The 21,752-nt window shown below is 40.1% G+C and overlaps 1 protein-coding gene across 7 annotated transcripts in view; it reads left to right on the forward strand.

The window, feature by feature from the left end:
• Positions 1 to 21,752, forward strand: part of DACH1 (dachshund family transcription factor 1) — a 340,610-nt gene that overhangs the window by 242,603 nt on the left and 76,255 nt on the right. The window lies entirely within an intron of this gene.

A 21,752-nucleotide genomic window follows, 5' to 3' on the forward strand; every position in this document is an offset into this window, starting at 1 on the left:
TAGTGCCTGTTCTTTAGAAATATTTTATTAAGAAATTATTTTATATAATTGCTGTGTTTCTGTAGTTGATCAAAGAAACAGTCGCTTAAAGTCAACCACTATGAGATAACTGTTGATGGCCATGTGTGTGGAAGGAAGAGAGACTAAATTACTTAGCTCCTGCAACTGTTAATAGTGTAAAATGAGACTGGCGGATATCATGTAATTTATTTTAAATTTAATCAGCCATCTGACTGAAAGTGTATGAGCTAGATTAATGTCTATTAGTATTTCTATTGATTAGTGTGCCATCTTCTCATTTGGTTTATATAGACTTGTTCAGTACCTTCCTTCGGCACAGGAAACATTAACCAATATTATTATTATTATTTAAATTAGACAAATACAGAGTATGATTTTGTGTACCTGATATATAGATATATAGCAACCTCTGTGGAACTGAAGGATAATGAGATAATAGAGGCTCAACTCAAAGGCGACAGCTTGGTGGCAGTGCTGGATGAAGCCATAACAGCAAGTGCGATAGTACATCTGCATGGAATTGCTGCAGTAGTAAAGATTTTAAAAGAGGACATATTTTTTGTGGTATCGTTTTAATAGATACAAAAGGTTCCCAGCTCTGTCCTGTGCAACTACTGTGAGATATGGGAAGTGAATTAAAATCTGGACACTTCCATCCTGGACAGGTGGCATCTTTAATAAGATTACACTAAAAATTAATGAGAACAACATTTCTTTTATACAAATCATTAATTTCGGTTCATTGCGCACACAACCTGTTATGGCTTCTTGCATGTGCCCCACTTAGACCCTCCAAACAATATCCAGGCTGAGAGTGCAATATGAACAGACCTGTTTTTGAATTTTTAGGGACTCTTCTCTCTCCATGCCCCTCCTGCAGCCTGTTCAAGTTTTTGGTATAAATGTGCATGCATGCCATCTTCTGAAATTACAGTAGACTCCCTGTGAAACAGTTGGAAATTTTGCATTATTTCCATTAAAAATGGAACTTGTTAATGGTTCTTAAAAGTGTCCCAAATGTATATCATTTTTCAGTAATGAGCTTAACTAGATGAAATTGCTGAGAGTTCTTTTTCTTCTGCAGTAATTGTTTAGGTCACAGCCTTCTTTTGTCCCCCTTCCTTCATGCAAACACCCCCATTCACATCCTCTCTCTTTCTGGCTACTGGATTAGTTGTAAATATTCATGGGTTATCTAGATTTATAGGGTATACTAAATTAAAAATTGTTTTCTGTCATGACTGCATTTATCAAATCTCCTGAGCCAGCCCTGCAACTTTTAGGCCAGGCTTACCTGCATTAAAACAAGCAATTTCCACTTAGATATTTGCGGAGATAGTAATTATCTGTTTGCATCATTATGGACCTGCAGTTCAGATATGCAATTTTGTTTCTGACCACCTTTAATCACTCAAAATCATTAATCATTATTACAAGTGGAGAAACAAATGCAAACGAAATAGATTCAGGCATTTATATTCTTAGGATGGAAAATGCCTTCTTTGCATCCCTTTTCTATTTTTTTAAAAAAATAAAAACATCATGGAATTTTTGAGCCTTAATCATTAAGCGTTTGTGTTTTCTTCGAAGACATATTTGTGCTAATCCATCAATCAGAGCTGAAATGACTTTTAATAATTACAACCGTGAGATGTTTCAAAACCTCCTCTTGAAGTTGCCTCTCTCCCACCCAGGCTTCTCCTCCTCCTTTTTAATTCAAGTATTCTTAAATTTCAGAAAAAAGGACAATTTATAATCTGCAGTATGTTAAAAAAAATTGCTTAAGACAGTAGGCATATTAGTGAAATATAGTTCAGGAGAAAAGTATTCAATTATCACCTTCATGTCTTCTGAAGTAGGGAAGGTTTTTACTGATTTGAATGATTTTACTAAAAGGGTTCCCCCCCCTCCTTTACATTTAAAATTGTTATTATCCAGGCACACTGAGTCAAAGATACCTGTGGATTTTAACCAGTTCAATAGATTGTTTACAGAAGTGTATTTGTTTCATAATTTTTTTGTTAGTCAATTCCCCTGCAATTAAATCTTAAGTATATCTCACTTGATTTACAACCAGTTCTAGCCTGTTGCTCATATGTACCTGTGACAGATCTCCAAGCTGAGCAGCCCCTGTCATTAGAAAGCATGATGTAAGCATCTCGGGGGCAGATTTTGAGATATGATTGCGGAGCAAGCTGCCAAGTCATATTATCACATAGCTCACCACCATAAGGAGCAGAATCATTTGCTGGGATTCTCGGCCTTCAGTAGTGGCTGGTTTGGGCCGCGCAAGTGGGGCCGTGTTGCTCTCCTGACCTGACTTCCCAATGCCCCACATCAAGTGGGGGAGCGGCAAGGCAGTCGGGTGCTAAGAATGGTGCAAGTAAAGTAAGGAAGCCAATCCAACGTTCCCAATGCTGAGCCCTCACCATGCTGAGCTCCCCACTGAGCACCCTCAGTACAGTGGTGCCTCGCAAGACGAAATTAATCCGTTCCGCGAGTCTCTTCATCTTGCGGTTTTTTCATCTTGCGAAGCACGGCTATTAGCGGCTTAGCGGCTATTAACGGCTTAGCGGCTTTAAGAAAAAGGAAACAAACTCGCAAGAACTCGCAAGATGTTTTGTCTTGCGAAGCAAGCCCATAGGGAAAATCGTCTAGCGAAGCGACGCAAAAACCGAAAAACCCTTTCGTCTTGCGCGTTTTTCGTTTTGCGAGGCATTCGTCTTGCGGGGCACCACTGTAACTCACTGCGTTCCACAGCCTTGTGAAATCAGAACAACACAGCAATCCCCCACCAGCTGCTACCATCCACCTTGGCCCAAGGATACTTTAGTATAAATGTCCTGCAACTAAGTAGTGTAATCAATTGTAGATGCTGGGAGAATCTTTTAAGAGTTTTATGCATTGCTCCGTGCATTGGAAATGCAATTTATTGTCTTTATGTATGTGGCGCTGTCTAAACCACAGAGCCTAGGGCTTGCCGATCGGAAGGTCGGCAGTTCAAATCCCCACGACAGGGTGAGTTCCCGTTGTTCAGTCCCAGCTCCAGCCCACCTAACAGTTCGAAAGCACATCAAAGTGCAAGTAGATAAATAGGTACCACTCCAGCGGGAAGGTAAACGGCATTTCTGTGCGATGCTCTGGTTTGCCAGAAGCATTCATGCTGGCCACATGACCCGGAAAAACTGTCTGCAAACAAAACCAGCTCCCTCGGCCTATAGAGCGAGATGAGCGCACAACCCCAGAGTCGTCCGTGACTGGACTTAATGGTCAGGGATACCTTTACCTTTTTATGTACTTATTTCCTTTAATTTTTCACTCTTTGGTACACTGTCAGTATCTGCAAAAGTTACTTAAATTAAATGTGAAGATTTGTCAGTGGAGACCATGTGCATATTAGACATCAGTAACCGTCAAAACTGCTATCTCCTTTTTAGGTTTCTGGTATAGCTTGTATCAGATATTACTTATTATTATTACTGTATTAGATAGCACTTAGAGCACACTGCTGTTAATGCCAAGTTCGCAGGTTTGATCCCTGTATGAGACAGCATTGCAGGGAGTTGGACTAGATGATCCTCAGGGTCCCTTTCAAACCCAAAATTCTATAATTCCATGGTTTAAAAATGCTGCCAGACAGAAAACATGCAGTGCCATAGTGGTGGTGAAATTCTGTCTGTGAAATGTTGAAATAATTTCCAATGAGATAGTTTAGGCATTGCAAATCATCAGCAAAACAAATGTTCATAGGAGAATGAATATTGGTTCTAAAATGTATAATTTTGAAAATTTTCCCCACCCCCATAGTTTTACAGAGCTACTGTGCTGAATAGGGTAATAACACTGAAAATTGTATAATGGTTTAACTTTTAGGTAAAGGGGGGGGGGAGAATAATCACAAACTTATTAACAATTGATATTTAAAGCCAGAACTCAGTGGATTTTTTGTCTTGAGATTTTTTCCCTCAACAGCCAATAAAAAGCTGTTATAGACGATTAACAATACTTGATTCAGATGCATCTTATCCTAAACCTTCAGTTTAAAATTCAAGAGAATTCCCTTTGTTTACGCAAATAGACCTTATATGTGCCTAGAGAGGCATAATGGAATTCTACATAACTAAATCAAAATATGTCCTAAGGCAAAAAAGTATTCCTGAATACATAAAAAGGAAAAAAGAAAGAAACTTCAGTGCTTTTAGTGACTTATAACCTCATCCCTTTCTTCCGTTTCCTGTTAAGAATCTCAGCAAACTATTTTGCTACCGTAATATCTCCAACCAATTCAGCGTATCTGCACACAGTCTTTACTTAGTGAGTAAAGAAAATATTAATAGCGGGATGACTCCAGAAATAACCTTGGAGGTTATTTGAATTAATAAGACATCTCAGTCTTCTAAATGCATGATAATTACTCTTACCTTGCAGTCCCCTCCCAGGGGCTATAGTAAGCATCAGATCGCCCTCTCTGAGGGTGGAGAATTCGTGATATTGGATACCCCCTTCTTCACCTCTGTAGTAACTTCTACACTGTGTACCCTACCATTGGGTCAAATAGAGTGTGGGCCAGGGCTTGACCAAGGGCAGCCTTGGCGGGGAGAACCCAATCATTTCTTTTACCCCCATGCCTTCAAGGGAGGGGTGAGGCGGTGAAAGAGCTATGTCATGCCAAGAACTGGTGTGGCTCAGTATGCTTCCTTCCCATTGAAAACAATGGCAATCAATGGTTACTACTCTCCGTTACCTACACAACATCTGATTGGATAAGGCGTAGGCATTGATTTTATACTTTTTTAAAGATGGTACCATCCTCCTCCTCTTTCGATGTACAAAGCGCTCTTCCTCTGTGGGTCAGGGCTACAGAAAATGAAAACTAGTATCATGAGCAAAGGTGGTCATGCCATTTTGTGACGTGATTATAAAGGTAAAGAGACCCCTGACCATTAGGTCCAGTTGTGGCTGACCCTGGGGTTGCGGCGCTCATCTCGCTTTACTGGCCGAGGGAGCCAGCGTACAGCTTCCGGGTCATGTGGCCAGCATGGCGAACCAGAGCAGTGCGTGGAAACACCCTTTACCTTCCTGCCGAAGCGGTACCTGTTTATCTACTTGCACTTTGACATGCTTTCGAACTGCTAGGTTGGCAGGAGCTGGGACCGAGCAACGGGAGCTCACCCCGTCGTGGGGATTTGAACCGCCGACCTTCTGATCGGCAAATCCTAGGCTCTGTGGTTTAACCCACATCACCATCCGCATCCCTTATGACGTGACTATATCAAACTTTAAAAATAAAAATTAAAAAAAAATTGTTAGCTGGGAGAATACTCCAGACTCCCTGCTGCCATCGCTGGGGCTCTGCAGAGTGGCAGAGCCACTGCTGCATTGCTGCCCAGCTGCTCAAAGTGGCAGAAGATGGAGGGCAGGCAGCTATAGCCCTATCCCAATGCCAGCTGGGAGAGCAGCTCAGGATCTAGTCGATCCCAGGCCAGCTCAGCCCCATGCTCTGAACACCCCATTTCAGGACTTTTGACAAGGCCCCACTGGCAACAATACCACCAGTGGCCTATGTGCCCTTTTGGCGAGTGGAAAGGGTGAGTCTTCACCAGTGGAATACTGATGAGAGGATGGCTACCCCATCAGAAGCAAGCAGAAGGATGCCGCTGCTCAGTCCATCCCCCACGCGCCCCCGCCGTCTGGCATAAGTGATTTTGGGACTGCAACCTACATTCATAGATGTCCTTTGAACTGCCAAAACTTCATGCTGTATAATTTAAAAACATACAAACCAGCATGCCTCCAGCTTGCTAACCCCGGCACATTGTTCATCACTCATAGATTGCATTCAAACACAGCTTTGTCCATGTCTTTGCTATGATGAGGTTCTCCTATGTATATGCCACATTCCAGTTCTAAATAAACTATAGAGAGAGTTTACACACCAGTTTTGTGTGCCCATGGAAGCCTTGGGCAAAAAAGCGAAAGCATGGATGGGCGGGACCATGAAAATACAACACAGTTCTCTTCCAGGAGAAGATGTCATGAGTACTAGTGTATATATGGAGAGTTGATACTCAGTCACAGAGCAGGGTGGGGGAAAGATCAGGAAAAAAATCAGCTAGATAGCGCGATATATCTAGATGCTTCCTTCCCACCTTTATAGGTACCTGTGAGCTAGTCAGGAAAGTTACAGAGTTAGCCACATGGTGGCTGATTTAAATCTCCAGAAGTCTATCCTTCACTCTTGAAGGATTAGCAGTTCGTTGCATGCAAGGGGCTTTGTCACAGAAACTGAATCCACTTCTCAGTTGTCTTAAGAGACATTTGGGAAGATGTATTTTCTTGAACAGTTCATTTATGCAACATATTTTTCTGCAGAACCTTTCCGCAGATCTTTAGATTTATTTTACGGTATTTATTTTAATAAATGGCATTCACCAAGAGGAAGTTTTTCATTTGCTTATTCACAGATTTGCTGGTAGAAATTGGGTAGATACTCATCTGAACCTAGGCTCTGATGAGATAATTAGCTGGATGAATGGTTTTGTGACTCAACACTGTGTGGTATCTGAGTAAGAAGGCAGAATAGGCGCATGCTACAAAGCTCAGTAGATTTCTATCAACTGAATGCTTCTGAATGGGCTTTTAGGAATATGAATTTCAAAAACCACTACAAATTAAACATAACATAACCACACTACAGCAACCCAGTGTCTTCTCCAGAGAAGCTCATTTTTGTAACCTATGTGAATGATTTTATTTGGGGGGATAATTTATAAGCAAAGGAAAATTCATTTTCAGGAATTGCATCATAGTGGAAATAGGCTTTCTTGAAATGTTCTCTAATGTTTACACTTCTTTACTGTCCTTGCTTGTTCACATTTACACAAACACTACAGCCTTTCACTGGGCTAAATGCTTCCATGCTCTTATTCCCAACGTTATGTTATGGGTTAAGAAGCACAGTAATAGCTCCCCAGTCTCCCATGCTTGGAGCAGTTTAAAGCCCTCCATCAACTTGATGGAATGATTTACTATATTGTTTCAAGTCGTGTTCTTCCATGTAAAGTTGAGGCGGTGGCTTAACCACACGTAACCGAATCAACTTTTGTTTGTTAATTCGCTGTTCAGAATCCTGGGGTCAGCACCCTAATATAAGCCATTTAAATGCATTATCAAATGCAGGCCATTTGCCCTATAGATCATCATTACTATTATCTTTGCACAGGAGCTGTTTCAAAGCCTTTTTGGGAGGTTCCATTTCCCCCTTAAAAGTTCACTTAAATAGCCAGAACTTTTAATTAATGAATGTTGGTCTGTGTTTACAGAAATGCATCTTGCATCTGATAATCAGGCCGTTTTTGGATACTTTGTGAATGAAACTTTTTGAACATTTTTTGGATCACCATTGTTACTAGTATCTTATGGAACAGGTTCAGAATATTAAGGAAGTACAATTGTTTTAACTACTGTGAAATTGACATATGAAGCTGAAAACCAAAAGTACCTTTCATGGGATTTTAAACACTATTTTCCTCCATATGCCATCCCAATTATTATTTAGATATTACATTCCTAATTTACTGTTAAGGTTGATTAGAATTCAAGCCTCTCAAAAGCATGCACCAAAGGTCTTGGGCTGTGGAAAACATTTTTATAAAATAATCCATTAATGCAGAGGAGTGCAACTAAATTAGTTAGCAATTTGCTGAGCATGAATTAATGAACAGAGCTTCTCCCAGCTCCCAGAGTTGTAATTTTCATAATAACCTCAGACCTTTATTTGGCAGGTTGTTTAGTTTTTTTCGTTTGAAGGTTTTCATTAGTCTAATGAGGACTATGCAAGGGCGAGCAGTCAGCACAATTTACATGGGGAAGCTATCATAATAAATGAAGCAATTTGAATAACACGCAAGGGTTTATGCAACAAGATAAGAAGAGATTGTAGAGCGAGATTTAGAGGTAACCAATACATTAGACCAACTAATAACTGAAGTAATCCCAATAAAAGGCTTAAGCGAAAGGAATGAAATTAATGATATATACAAAACTGTAATGATATGATACATGATTCATTAGATTAATAAAATAAGTGTTCAATTGTTTTTAGTGCTTTTAGCCCAAGCTTTGTTTGTCTTAGGCACTTTAATTAGGATTGTTCACTGGATCCACTTGGCTTAGTTAAGTTTTAGACTATGGCTGTTTTTTAATGATATTTCTTTCTCTTCTTATTTAATCTTTATAGCCCTGATAGTCATTGAATTAATTATATGCAATATATTCTGTATGGAGATGCTTTTTTAAAAGTAATTGCTTACAGCTCTACCTAAGTGGTGATTAAACTTTAGAGATGAATGCAAAATATCTGTTAGTTAATTCTTCAAAAAGCATACTCACGCTTTAAAATTAGGAAAAATAAACTTGGCTTTTTTGTGTCATTTATTTGACTTTTTTGTTCTGGTAGAATGCACCCTCTGTTTTAAAGCATGCATGCTTTAAAAATATGGGCACATTTATATTTCTAAAAGTTTCCTAAAAACATTGGTACATATATGTTTGCACACAACTTCCTTCTGTGTAAATGGGTGACTAATGTGCTAAAAACTAAATATTTTCCTCTTGGTATAGTGATGAGTTTTCCCCTTGAAAGATGTGCATTTTGTTCCTTCTGCCAACCTTTTTTAAACAAACAAACCTAAACACATATTCCTACTCAGTCATTGAAAAGTCTGCCACGACCTTCAGAGGGCCAGGGCAGTAGATCAAGCCAGCAGAAGTTGTTGTGTTGCCAGACTGAGTAGCTGGACAAATTCCCAATCCAGAACATTTGACAAACACAGATGAATATGAATTTTTTTAATTTCTGCTTTCCTTTTTTCTCTTGATTCCCATCACTTAACCTTATGACGTGTTTGGGTATATCCAGATTACTAAAAATGCTGAATGCTGAACTTGGCAGTCAGTATACTTGGGATCATTTTTGTGGGCTGTCGTTAAAGGTCCAACACTTGAGGGCCTCCGTGCTGCCACCAAACACCTCCTAAACCTTTAGTTGCAACAATTCCATGCAGATTTCAAAGCAACCAGAACTGCATGCTTATCATGGGATCCATGCTAGCAAAACACCTTGCACTAAGGCTGCTTTGTCATACAGCAGTAAAACATAAACCGTAGAACAATTGGAATCCAGTGGAACTGTGTGAGGGACAAGCGTTAGACCCTATTAAAGGAGTTATTTACCAATAGTGCCATTGGAAGCACCTTGCCGGTAAGTTGTCATATTAACAGTAATGTGTGTCAGATAGAAAGTGCCCGAGAGACTAAGTGGGTGTAACAAAAATGAGAGTGGAAAATCAGACTACCCCCCCCCCCCATGAATGTAACTGGAATAGAGAAAACAATATTAAATTGTCTTACGGTTGCAATCATATACATGTTTATTGTCAGGTATATATAAGAGTATGTATAACTGCAGGCTTTGTGGTGTAAATGTTATCCTTTATATCAGGGTTAGGCAACCTAAGGCTCGTGGGCCGAATGCGGCCCAATCGCCTTCTCAATCCGGCCCACGGATGAGCGTGTTTTTACATGAGTAGAATGTGTGCTTTTATTTAAAGTGCATCTCTGGGTTATTTGTGGGGCATAGGAATTCGTTCATCCCCCACACCCCAAATATAGTCTGGCCCACCACATGGTCTGAGGGACGGTGGACCAGCCCTCTGCTGAAAAAGGTTGCTGACCCCTGCTTTATACTGAGCCACAAATACCAGAATCCTGTACACACTTAACTAGGAGTAAACCCGACTGTCTTCCAAGAAGGGATTTGTAGGACTGTCTGGTTAATGAACCTCTGGGAACAGCAATAATATAAAGCATAATATCCATTGTCTTGGGCCTGTAACCTTTTTCCTGAGTCCCAATCATTGCTTTTTAATGGGTAATTCATAAATCTTATAATAGACAATGATGGGTGTGATAACTTTCTCATCTTCTGAAAAACAAAACTGGAAATATAAAATAATTTTTTAAAAAAACATTCAGTTATTTAAAAAAAAGATTGCTGTTTGGCATAGGATCTCTGAATTTGGTCGTGATATAGTCAAGAAATCTGATATACTTTATATTTTGTTGCATTGCAGGAATTATGATGTCATGTTTGGTCAAGAGGACACACACACACACACACACACACACGAACCCATAGATAGTGCTGATGTGTAACATGATCAATATCTGATTTTAATGACAGTGAAGCAGCCTGGTGATATCTATTGCCATAATCACCCACATATAATATCCTTCCTAAGCAGTATGTGACAAAAGGCATTTGTAATTATATTTACTTCTGAAAGATTATGGCTCATAGTTAAACCAAGAGAGGCATCCTGTCATTTTCAGAACCCGTTAAATGTGACAGAATCTATTTTTCTGCCAACTTGTGAAGACCAGGCAGAGAGCAAATTTGCTGTGGTCAGCTAAGTGTAACCACTGAGCAGGAAAGTGAATTTAATAATGCATTATTGTTCTTCACTGAAGGTGAACTGTTACAGTGCCTTTGTTATAGCAGACTTTGCCTCTGCTTAGGTTTCCAGATGCCGTGCAGATTACCTGATTAAAATCTCTAATGCATGATAAAATATACCATGTAGGCTTTTATATTAACATAAATGCATCAGTTTTCTGGAGGACTACTGACACTAAAGCTAATTGGAAATATTTACTACTACACTATATAGTGCATATTACAAATAAGGTTTTAGTATATAGAAGGCTAAATGATAAAGAACCTTGGATTTACAAGGCTTATAACTACAGTGTGCTTTTTCAGATAGTAATGTAATGAGAGCAAATCTCAAATGGTTTATGATGGCATTTCAAGCCCTCGCGCCGAGACTCAGTGCTCCTGTTCTATGTTGATCGTAGACAGACATTCTGCACAAGGAAAAAACCATGCTCGTTTGTGATTTTTATTTTTGTTAGCTACTTTTCCTCTTCTGTTGATCACCTTATCAAATCCTTAATTATTCCTCCTCAGCCAAAGTCTTCCCCTTTTAAAAGTTAATTATGTTCTACTTCCCACTAAAATCCAAGGATTCACTTTGTGATCATCTGACTTCATATATTTCTCTTTTACTTTTTACATGTGAAAGTCAAATGGATTTCACCCAAGTTAAAATGTGTTGGTTAATAAAGAATTGTACTGTCTCCTGTCCCAGAGTACTGGAAAGATTAATTAGCTAGCAGTAAAGCATTAAGATTATGAGTATATACAGAGTGAAAAAATACCAAAAATCTTTTGTGGCGTGTTGGGTCTGACTGTAGGGTCTCCTCCACACAAACTGTTGATTTGCTTGCACACAGTTCACACGGTATGCAGTATCCTCTTGGCTGAGCATTTATTCTGGTTTGTTTATGGGGAGATTATATCCTGATTTGCTTGTGCAGAGGTTATACATCTTCCCGTTAATCAATCATTTATCCCATGCTTTTTAGTGCATTTTCCCTTCACTTTCCTAACTGCAAAAACCACAAATTTTTTTGTGGGTTTGTTGCAGTTCAGCAACAGAATGCTGTAATCCAGCACCTACACAGTACTGACAGTCTGGGGTAACCTGGGTCTTGCACTGTTTCTCAGCAGTGATACTTTATCCAGTTCATTGCAAGTCAAGCTACTGTTTAAGAACACAGTTGCATTCACGTGTTTAAAGGCAAGGTAAATTATATCATGGAAATGCTTTATCATGTCATGCTTCTGTCCTGTTTCTTCCTGACATGGAGGGCTCAGTTTGGTGAAACTATAAGGAAATACAGTAAGATGACAATTAACATGGGGGGTACATTCTGGGGATTGTGCCTAAAGCCAAAATCGTGCATAGTCTAAGCACATTGTATATACACATTGTGTGTAGTTAGAACACAGTGGCAAGTGGAATTGCCAAAATCATTTCCCCCGGACTTCTGGCCCCTTTTTAATTTTATTTTTTGCCAAACATGTTAAAGTTAAATATGCATAAGTTTGGGGCATAGGCAGAATCAAATGAAAATTAATGGAAAGGGTCCCAGCTTTGCTTTCTTACTAACAGTGCAAACACAGACATGCCTGCTCTTTTCTAAAGAGAACTATAGTCCTTGTTGACTATTGACTTGTGCAGAGGTTGTGTGGTACAAAAACAGGGGCACACCTTTGCTCTTCACAAAATGCACGATTCAGTATATGATGCAGAAGCCCATATGTGCAAAAACTCCTTTTCTGTTGTGATGAATTGCATAAACTGAGTGGCTGCATGTATGTATGGTTCTTCACTGCATATTATATATTTGGTGGAGTGGGGCCCAGTCTCCCACCCACACAGACTGTTACCAGTGAAGTTACTCCTTCCTTTCTAACTTATCCTTTATTAAGAACGAAAGGTAAAAATGTGTAAAAGTTTTGCAAAACTGGAATTTGTGTGAATGTGGCCCAACAGTTTGAAAGTGTGATGCTTGGATATTAAGAAGGTCAGGTTTCAGCACAATTATAAAAGAGGAAAAATAATGAAAGCCTATTCTGGCATGATGAGGCACCTTCTTAACAAGTCAGGAAGAGTATTTGAGTCGGGTTTGAGGTATATTACCTAAGCAATAAACAGAAGATATTTGCTCAACATTTGTCTTGCTTCTTGTCTGAGTCTCGTAACCTATAGCAATTAAAATAGAGGGGGCAATGCACAGGCACCAGAGAAAATTAAAACGGTTTAAGTATGCAATATCTAGGTGTTTTTTTGTTTTTCCTTTGGAAATGCTATTTTTTTCTTCTACCACACAATCTGTTTTAATTTTTTATTCAAGCCTGCTATAATAATAGTCATTCCGCTGACTGTGGGGAAGGTGGTTATTACAACCCAGATGCAGTCAATTCTTTAATTTTGCCTGCTGAGAATCAAACTGCTGCTTTTCAGATTGTAAGAGATCTGCACTCCTTGCAGGGCAAGAGGCATTCACTGAACAATTCAAATTAGAATATTTCAAGAAGGCAAGCACATCTCCTCCCACCCACCTTCTGTGTGTTTGTTTGTGTGTGTGCTTGTGTTAAAGTTGCGTGCAATACAAGAAGCACCTGTAACGTACAAAGAGAGACAAAAGAAAGTCAGGTAACGAAGAGGCATGGCTTATAAAGGAACAATTAATGTAGACCTGGAACCTGGAATTTGTAAGCACGGCATGCAAAGCTTTGGGCTTCTTTAATTGCAATATAAACAAGAAAGAAAAGCTTATAGTACCCAACAGAAGCAGAATTTATTTCCATATGTACTCTCATAATGCAGTTTATAAGCAGCATATACTACCTGGTGTTCATTACTCTATGTGAGTTCATGTCAAACAAAGTATCTCAACTTTATAGAAGTCAATGTGGAAAATAGTTGTCTCATCGTTTGTTAAGGTAGACTAACTTGCTCTATAGACAATTATAATTATTTTAACTGGCCTTTTCTTTCTTGCAGCCAAACAAAACAAAGCCATTCCACTTTTAAAACAAAAGCATAAAGGTTAAACAAAGCTGAAGTGTAGCAAACAGCATAGTCCAAATTGAAATCTCACCCTGAAATCTTCTGTTTGCTTTACAGACATTACGGCAGTGCAGTGTAAAACTGGTGCAGAACAATTTCTTTATGTATTCTAATCATACTGCTTGGAAGGAGCATATAATCTGAAATTCATTATTCTCCGTGAGTTCCTGTCGAACAGAGTATCTCAATGTTATAAAAGACAGAATGGATAAATAATTGTATCATAATTTGTTAAAAGTAAAATATCTAATTTACCTTGCAGATAATTACAACTCTTTGAACTAACCTCTTACTTCTTGCGATTCCCCCACCCTAGTCACCCTTTAAAACAAAAGCATAAAGGTTAAACAAAGCAGCAATCTAGCAAACAGCCTAGTCCAATTTGTAATCTGACCCTGAGATCTACTGTTTGCTTTTACAGACATTATGGCAGCGCAGCGTAAAACAGGTGCAGAACACTTGATACTATTGCCCCACTATTATACAAATGACTTGATTTTTACTAGGCGCATAGTATTTCCTGTGTTCCCTAAGAAACTCCAGAAACCACAGATTAACAAAGTGGAAAAGCTCCATCGGCTTCTCGGCCATGACCTTGGCAGTGTTACAGGAGGAGGTTGGTGGAGTGAGGTGTTTCTTGTGCTGAGCACAGATGTAAAGACTCTCTGCTCTCTAGTTTCGTAGAACAATTTGAACTACTCGGGGAAAATTATTATTTTTGCTGCAGCTTTTCTAGCTCTTGATACGCTGGAGGGAGAGTTATGAAATTTAGCTAGCTCTAAAGTTTAATAAGCTTTTAAAATGTTTTCTTTTCTCTATTTACAGTGTGAACATGTTCTAATAGTTTTATCATTGGTTGTATCTCTCCTGGTTAAATGTTGTGCATCATTCAAGCATTTTTGATTAACGAATTCCTTTGAACCAATGCCATTAGTCAGGGAAACCAGCAGTGAGTAGGGTTGCCATATTTCAAAAAATGAAAAGTTGCTTGAGCTGTTTCTGCGAGATCTAAAAAAAGAATAAATTTTTGAGCTACTTTTAAGGAAATTTGCCAAAATATACACTTCCGACATACGTCCAGATTTTCCAAGACATTTCCACCCAGACACTGTTTTCGACAGCCGAATCCCAGCTATGTAAATTCCAGACATATGGCAACCCTAATAGTGAAATACTAAACCTACTCAATGGCCTTATATTGTCATTGATTTGCAAGGACTTCACTCTAAATATAGCTCACTACATCTTTTCCTCTTCTCACTGTTGCCTACTATGGCTAATACTTCTTGCCAACCTTTCACAGTGCAAGCCTACTCAGAGGTCTACTCAGAAGCTAACCCGCCTGAGTTCAGTGGACAGTACTCCTAAGTAAGTGTGTACAGTGGTACCTCGGGTTAAGTACTTAATTCGTTCCGGAGGTTCGTTCTTAACCTGAAGCACCACTTTAGCTAATAGGGCCTCCTGCTGCTGCTGCACCTCCGGAGCCCGATTTCTGTTCTTATCCTGAAACAAAGTTCTTAACCTGAAGCACTATTTCTGGCTTAGTGGAGTGTGTAACCTGAAGCATATGTAACCTGAAGCGTATGTAACCCGAGGTACCACTGTATAGGACTGCAGCATTCAGATCTATGTGGCTCAATAGAGTACATAACAAGTCCAGATTAACCATTAGGCTAAAACCTTAGCCCTCCTCCAGATTTGCAAATAAGTCCCCGGACAAATTCCATCCCCGGAACGGCAATGGGAAGGCTCCCTGCCCCCTCCTGCTTACACGCAAGGAGGAGTTGGGATGGGACTGCTCCAAAAGGCAGTTTGAAACCTCCCTTCCCTTTGCCACCACCATCGCTGCAGCATCAATGTCCCGAATGTGTAGTATGTATGTATTTATTTAAAGTGTCCCCGGATTCATTGAAAAAAAATCTGGTAACCTTAATTAGGCCAATCACTCTCCCTTAATCCTAAATTCCTCATAAGGTTGTTGCTGTTGAGGATAGCAAGGAAGAAGCAAAATCCATGTGTGGGTGCCATCTTGAGCCTCTTGGAGGAGGAATATAACAAATGGAGCTATTAAAAAAACAAGACATACTCAATAAGGAAGGTGTAGGAAACCTTAATGCTCCATATGTTGCTAAACTACAATTCCCATAATCCTTAGCAAGCATGGCCAATAGCCAGCAATGGTGGGAGTAGATCAGCAACTTCTGGAGGGCCAAACCACACTTGCAACAAGTCATTTTAAAGTTTAACATGTCAAAACAGTGACTGTCATGTGATGGGGACCAGTAGCAGCCATGTAGTGGGACAAAAATGTGGAGAAGCCCTCCTGACCCTGGTGTGGCTGCAGTCCACCTGGGCCAGGCAGGGTAATAGGTGTAGCTGTGTAGGTGCTCTGGCTGAGCCAATCCTGTGCATCCCCAAGCTCACCAGTTAGTGGGAGAGTTTTCATTTTTGAATGTTCCCCTATATTTGTTGTAACTGCCTGCAACCTTTCATATGTTAGTTTCCTACGTATTTCATATAGGAAGGTTCAGTGGGGAAAGCATGCTTCGTTTGCTTGTTAACATAAGGGAACATTCAAAAACACCATGTTCCCTTCAATCTGTGGACTGGCATGTCTTGGGCAATAGTAGTGTTTTCTCTTCCATTAGGCCTTTGCTACTTGGTTATTTAGATTATTTGTGTATAAGACTTTAGAGCTCTCGTTTTACTCCTATCGGTCATCACACTCAGTGCATAGTCAATCACCATGTCAAAGAAAAGGAAAAAGAAAAGAGGCTGGCCAAAAACAGAAGGTCAACAAAAGATTACAGGCCAGATATGTCGCTGAAAGGCACACCCTCCCTTCTGACTTCCTACTAAGTCTACTGTTGAAGACCGATCCCTCTCGCTGCACACCAATCCCTCTTGCTCTTCTGGCCTCAGGGGTAGCCACGCAAAGCCTCTTAAGTGCAACGGGAGCGCTCCTCCCTCTTCGCTCAAGAGGCTTTGCGTTGCTTTTGCGAAGCCTCTTCAGGGCAATGGGAGGAACGCTCCCCCTGCCCTGAAGAGGCTTGGCGCAGCTATCCCAGAAGCCAGAACAGCAAGAGGGATCTCTGCTTTTGCTGTGCAGCGATCCCTCTTGCTGTTCTGGCTTCTGGGATTCAAAATATTTTTTTTCTTGTTTTCCTCCTCCAAAAACTAGGTGCGTCTTATGGTCTGGTGCGTCTTATAGAGTGAAAAATACGGTAATTCATTCTATGCGTAAGTTGAAAGTTTATTCAGTTCACATATTTCATTCATTTGTTTCATAAAATGAATCCACTTGATTGTTAAAAAGAATACACCTTCAGTTAAAGTACTAAAACACATAAAGTATTTAAAGCAAGTACACTTAACCCAGTATACCCAATCGCTGGTAGATAAATAAATTTGAAAAAAAATACCCATCGTTTAGAAATGCTAGTGCTGAATGTAAATGTGGCACAATATATTAACAAATAAAAAGGTGTTTGGGGTAAACAATTATGACAAAAAGAATAAAATGTTATTATAAAAGCAAACAAACTAGAATTCCGGGCCTTATTCTGTAGCCTCTGCTGAAGCACCAAGAGCCCTATGTTAGCCAATGATTCCTGAATAAATGTACCTTGAAAAAAACAAAGGCAAATGTTGCAGATAGACTTTTCTGCCTCTAAGTGTGAAAAACTTCCATTTTCCCCAGAGCCCCTTTTCTTTCTTTCATAGAGTCTTTTGGTTACTTCCTAGCTGTCTCTATGCCATTCACTTTCAAGGAATTTGCTTTCAAACCTACCACGGTGAGAAAGCTGAAATAACTGCCAAGTTATGTGTGTGGTTTTTTTAACTGCTAAAAATTTCCCATGTAGCCAGTCCATGCAAATGAGACAGCTTCACATGTTTCATTTGTTCTTGCATTTACTAGGCTTGCATAACAATTAGAAGATGTATGCTTTGTAGGAGCTGTTTTAAAAATGACCTTAAGATGCTGAGATTTGTTTTGCAAAGGGCATTTGTTCCTTAAAATAATCTCATCGACCCCACTTAACAGACTGTGCGCGGCTCCTATTTGCAGTGGCAAAAGAAAACATTCTACCATTCTGCACATTGTCTCAGGTGCTACTCGGCAAGATGGATAGGCCAATAGGAGGCAGACTGTACAACAAAAATTGGCAGGATTTTGCTTTGAGGAATAGCTCAATCCTTCTGTTGACTCACAGACATCTTCCAGGTCTTCAGAAGGTAGAGGCTTATCAATCAATTTATTCTCAGGAAAACAGAGGAGACAACCTGAGCAGGTCCTTGTTCCCCAAGCCAAGCTTTCTTGATCTTATAATGGGCAAGTGGCACAGCAATTCCACCCTTCACATATTGCACACTGAGCATAAGAAGACCCCTGCTGGACCAGGCCAAAGACACATGCCATCTAGCAGTGTCTTTTTACCGCAGCCAACCAGGTGCCCATAGGAAGCCAGCAAGCAGAATCAACCCAACAGAACTTCCCCACCTGCAGTTTCCAGCAACAGGTGTTCAAAAAAAACACTTCTTCCAGCAGTGGATCACTTCTTCCAGCAGTGAATCAACACCTAGGTGCACCTAGGCAACAGAATACTGTCAGCTAGTACCAGCTGGTTCTTGACCATCCCTGAAGCACACTAAGACCATCTCTGTGGCCTCTGACTGAACAATAGGCCTGCTCAACCTTCACAACCTTCAACTCTTTTAGTCTGTTATCCTGGCTTGAAGCCCAGCACCAGAGAAGGCACCTGCAACTGAAAAGGTGGCAAAAGATTACACATGTAGATTATTGCTGGATATTCCAGGTAGATAGTCCTGTAGTATGATGTTAAGGTTTTGAAGTACCGATACAAGTTTCAGTCGCATGCCATAATTCCTTACTGACTGATGGCATTATAGTATCCATTTTTTATTGATTGGGAAGGAAAAAACAACCCAATAGATAAGATGAACCTTTCACATTTTGCATGGACTAAAATATTTAAGACGGATTGTTCTGTTTTCCTTTGATTTGGTTTGTTTCCCTCCTCCCTAGAATGGGATGGTGAACTTATAATTAGCTTTATTTCAAGTCATTGTATGTTTAGCTGACCATCAGTCCCGTCATGAAAGTCAACAATAATAAAAATGCAAATCATTGTCAAAGGCATGTGTTGAAGCGAGAGAACATTTCAAAGATGTTTTATCAGCTGTTCATTTTCTTCTGTCAGATGTTGAAATCTTCTACTTTCCATCATATTGCAGGGAAATGCAGTTCTGCTGATAGTGTCTACTTGTAGCTAAGCTGTGAAAAAGTCAAAAATTCATTTTGTAAAAGCAGTTATCACACTGAGTGCTGGAGGCCTAGGTTATTGGTCCTTTTTAACAGACCCAAAGATAAGATGTCTAATTTCCTGACCCAGCCTGTTTGGGTATGTGTGTGTATGTGTGGTCTCTGTAACATATTTAATACAAAAAGAAAGTATAGCCTGCTCCCTTTCTTATTCTTATGCTATATAAGGAGACATTAATAGTTCAATGTCTCCTACAGAATGGCTACAAAATACGTAATGACATTAACATCTAATATTATATAAAACTTTTTTGAGCTGTTAACCTCTCTTAACCAGTAAGAAACTTGAGAAACCAATGTTTTTACTGTTGATATAACATGAAAAATGTTTAAATGAAGCCATTGACCATATTCTGACACCTTATTCAAATATAGTAGTTGAGTGTGATATGATCAAGCCGCAGCAGGCTTGAGCTCACGCTTTCTGCCTCCGGCAAAGCAAATTGGGAAGCTTTTCTTCCAGTTTAGAATAGCCACAGTTTATGGTGGTTTCCTGCACCTTAAACTGCAATTAATCTCAACTACGCTTTGTATGTAACAAGCCACCTTCAAACAATGGGTTACGGTTAAACTGTCTATAGTTAAGATTAACCACAGTTTAAGGTTCAGATGACACACTACACAGTGGTTAACAGGATGTTTCCAATACCATGGCCATAGTGGAGGAGAGGGGAAGGAGATGTTCATGAGCCCAAGGGTTGCTGTGGCTCATTCTTTTCAATCTAAGCTATGCTGTGGATCTAGTTTCCCAGCAATAGCGTTGCTGCTATGTACTGGGATGATGATGAGGTGGTAATCCAGCTCTGGCCATTTCTGCACCCAAACCATTTTGCTCCCTTGCTCTGCCCCCCCCCAAGTCCTGGTGCATGGCAGTGCTAGTACTGCACCAGCTACTCCTGAAGGTTTAATCTGACTGAATTGCAGTCCTGTGGCATGCAAGAAAGTGTGGGGGAGGGCTTTTCTTCTAAATTAAAGATTTTTGAAAAAAACTGAGCTCCAAGTTTAATGTAACAGGTACTCTATGGGTGGTTTTGGAATGATTCCATTGTAAGTTGTTGGCAATAGACATTCAGCAAAGATGGTGGGGGCACAAGCTAATAACTCTGGAAGCAGAATTAGGGCTGAATCTCAATACCAGAAGCTCAGGTGTGTTGGTGTCCTGGGAGAAAACATTCTCTGTGGCAGCCTCCAAGCTAAGGGCCACCCTCCCCACACAGGTGTGCCAAACACCTTCATTATAGAGCTTCCAGATGTCATGGACTGGCTGGGTGGAGAGGAGGGGGAGGCACCAGCTGGGAGACCCCCCAAAGGGGAAAAATATATATTTCTGAGCTGAGCAAAGCCTTTATCCTAAGGGGTTGAGGGGCCTTGGCAGCCGAATAGTGCACTGATTCCTCTGGCTTTGTGGCTGCGAGAGCTCATGCAAACCTCTTTAATTCTAGTCAACATAAAGAAGCAAGTGTCCCATCACATTGAAGAGGGATAGAATTAAGAAGTCTAGGATCAAAATCTGAAGATTGAGGGCAAGACCACTCACCCTGAACCAATGGAGCCCACTCCATTATGGGGCAGGTACGAAGTGGTTGTCCACTTCTTTGGGGATAATGGTTCTGGTTTATTTATTTTTTGGAAAGAACTCAGGCAATTTGCAAGTTACTCCAAAGGGAGACTTACAGCTGCTGGTTTTCCAGAGTGCAAGGACAAATCACTTCTGGGAACTTGGTTATGTAACCATGAATGTGCCATATCAGATGTTACTTCCTCCAAGCAACTGTCTCCACAGGACTGTTCTGTATGGTGGAATTTCAAGCATATGAACCTGCCACTTGTTACGCTTCAAGTCCCAATATCCTGTCAGACCCTTAAAAGTCCTGCTGTATCAGGACAAATACTTGTTGGGCCTACAAAAAGTATCAGTAGAATGATCAGGAAACCCCAGTTAACTGGAGATTTAGATGCAGTTCAGTAATAGTTGCTGGAGAAACAGAGTCCCCATCTGCCTCCTGTCTAAAAGACTTCAGGTTATTCATCTTAAGTGATGATGGGGGCCTGACAGATGACAACAGAACTACCAAAAAAGACAGAAAAGAGAGTGAAAAACTCAACAGAATATTTGCAAAAGTTCTCTGCAGTAGCTTGGGATGTCCATGGTGATGTCATGATCTTGTCAACAAATAAGGGAGAGGTACCGTATTTTTTGCACCATAACACTCACTTTTTTCCTCCTAGAAAGTAAGGGGAAATGTCTGTGCGTGTTATGGAGGAAATGCCTACGGGTGGCATGCCTACGGATTTTCCTTCTCTAAAAACTACGTGCGTGTTATGGTCGGGTGTGTGTTATAGAGCGAAAAATACGGTATATTGAGCTTCTCCCTAGGACTGTAGCTTTATGAAAAGTTTTATGAAAAGTGTAACCATTAGGGTGAATTTCCCCCCCATAGGCATTTCCTATAGGTAGCAATTGCTGACCACACTGAATTGTTGCCCACACTGAAATTCACTAGTAATTCCCATTGTCACTATTGTATTGCAAGGATTGTATATAGCCAGATTTACCTGTGTTTTTGGTTCATGCCGTTCTTCCCTATACACATGAACCTGAAGAAGTTACCGCGTATAAAATTCTCATGTATGAGAATTCTCTATTAAGTAATGGATAAATGGAATTGCTGTATTCAAGCTAGAATAGCACTTTGATTAAGATCCACGTGCCTACCCTCAAAACTCTCAGTCGTTGTCAGCTTGGATAATTTTATAATAGAAATTCTGGATAACTTATTACTTGTTTATAAAAGGTAGTCCGACATATTTCCTGTTAACACTAAAATGTATTTGTAGGCAAGCAA

This window comes from Podarcis raffonei, chromosome 4 (genome assembly GCF_027172205.1).
Source record: "Podarcis raffonei isolate rPodRaf1 chromosome 4, rPodRaf1.pri, whole genome shotgun sequence".
Taxonomy (NCBI): Eukaryota; Metazoa; Chordata; class Lepidosauria; order Squamata; family Lacertidae; genus Podarcis; species Podarcis raffonei.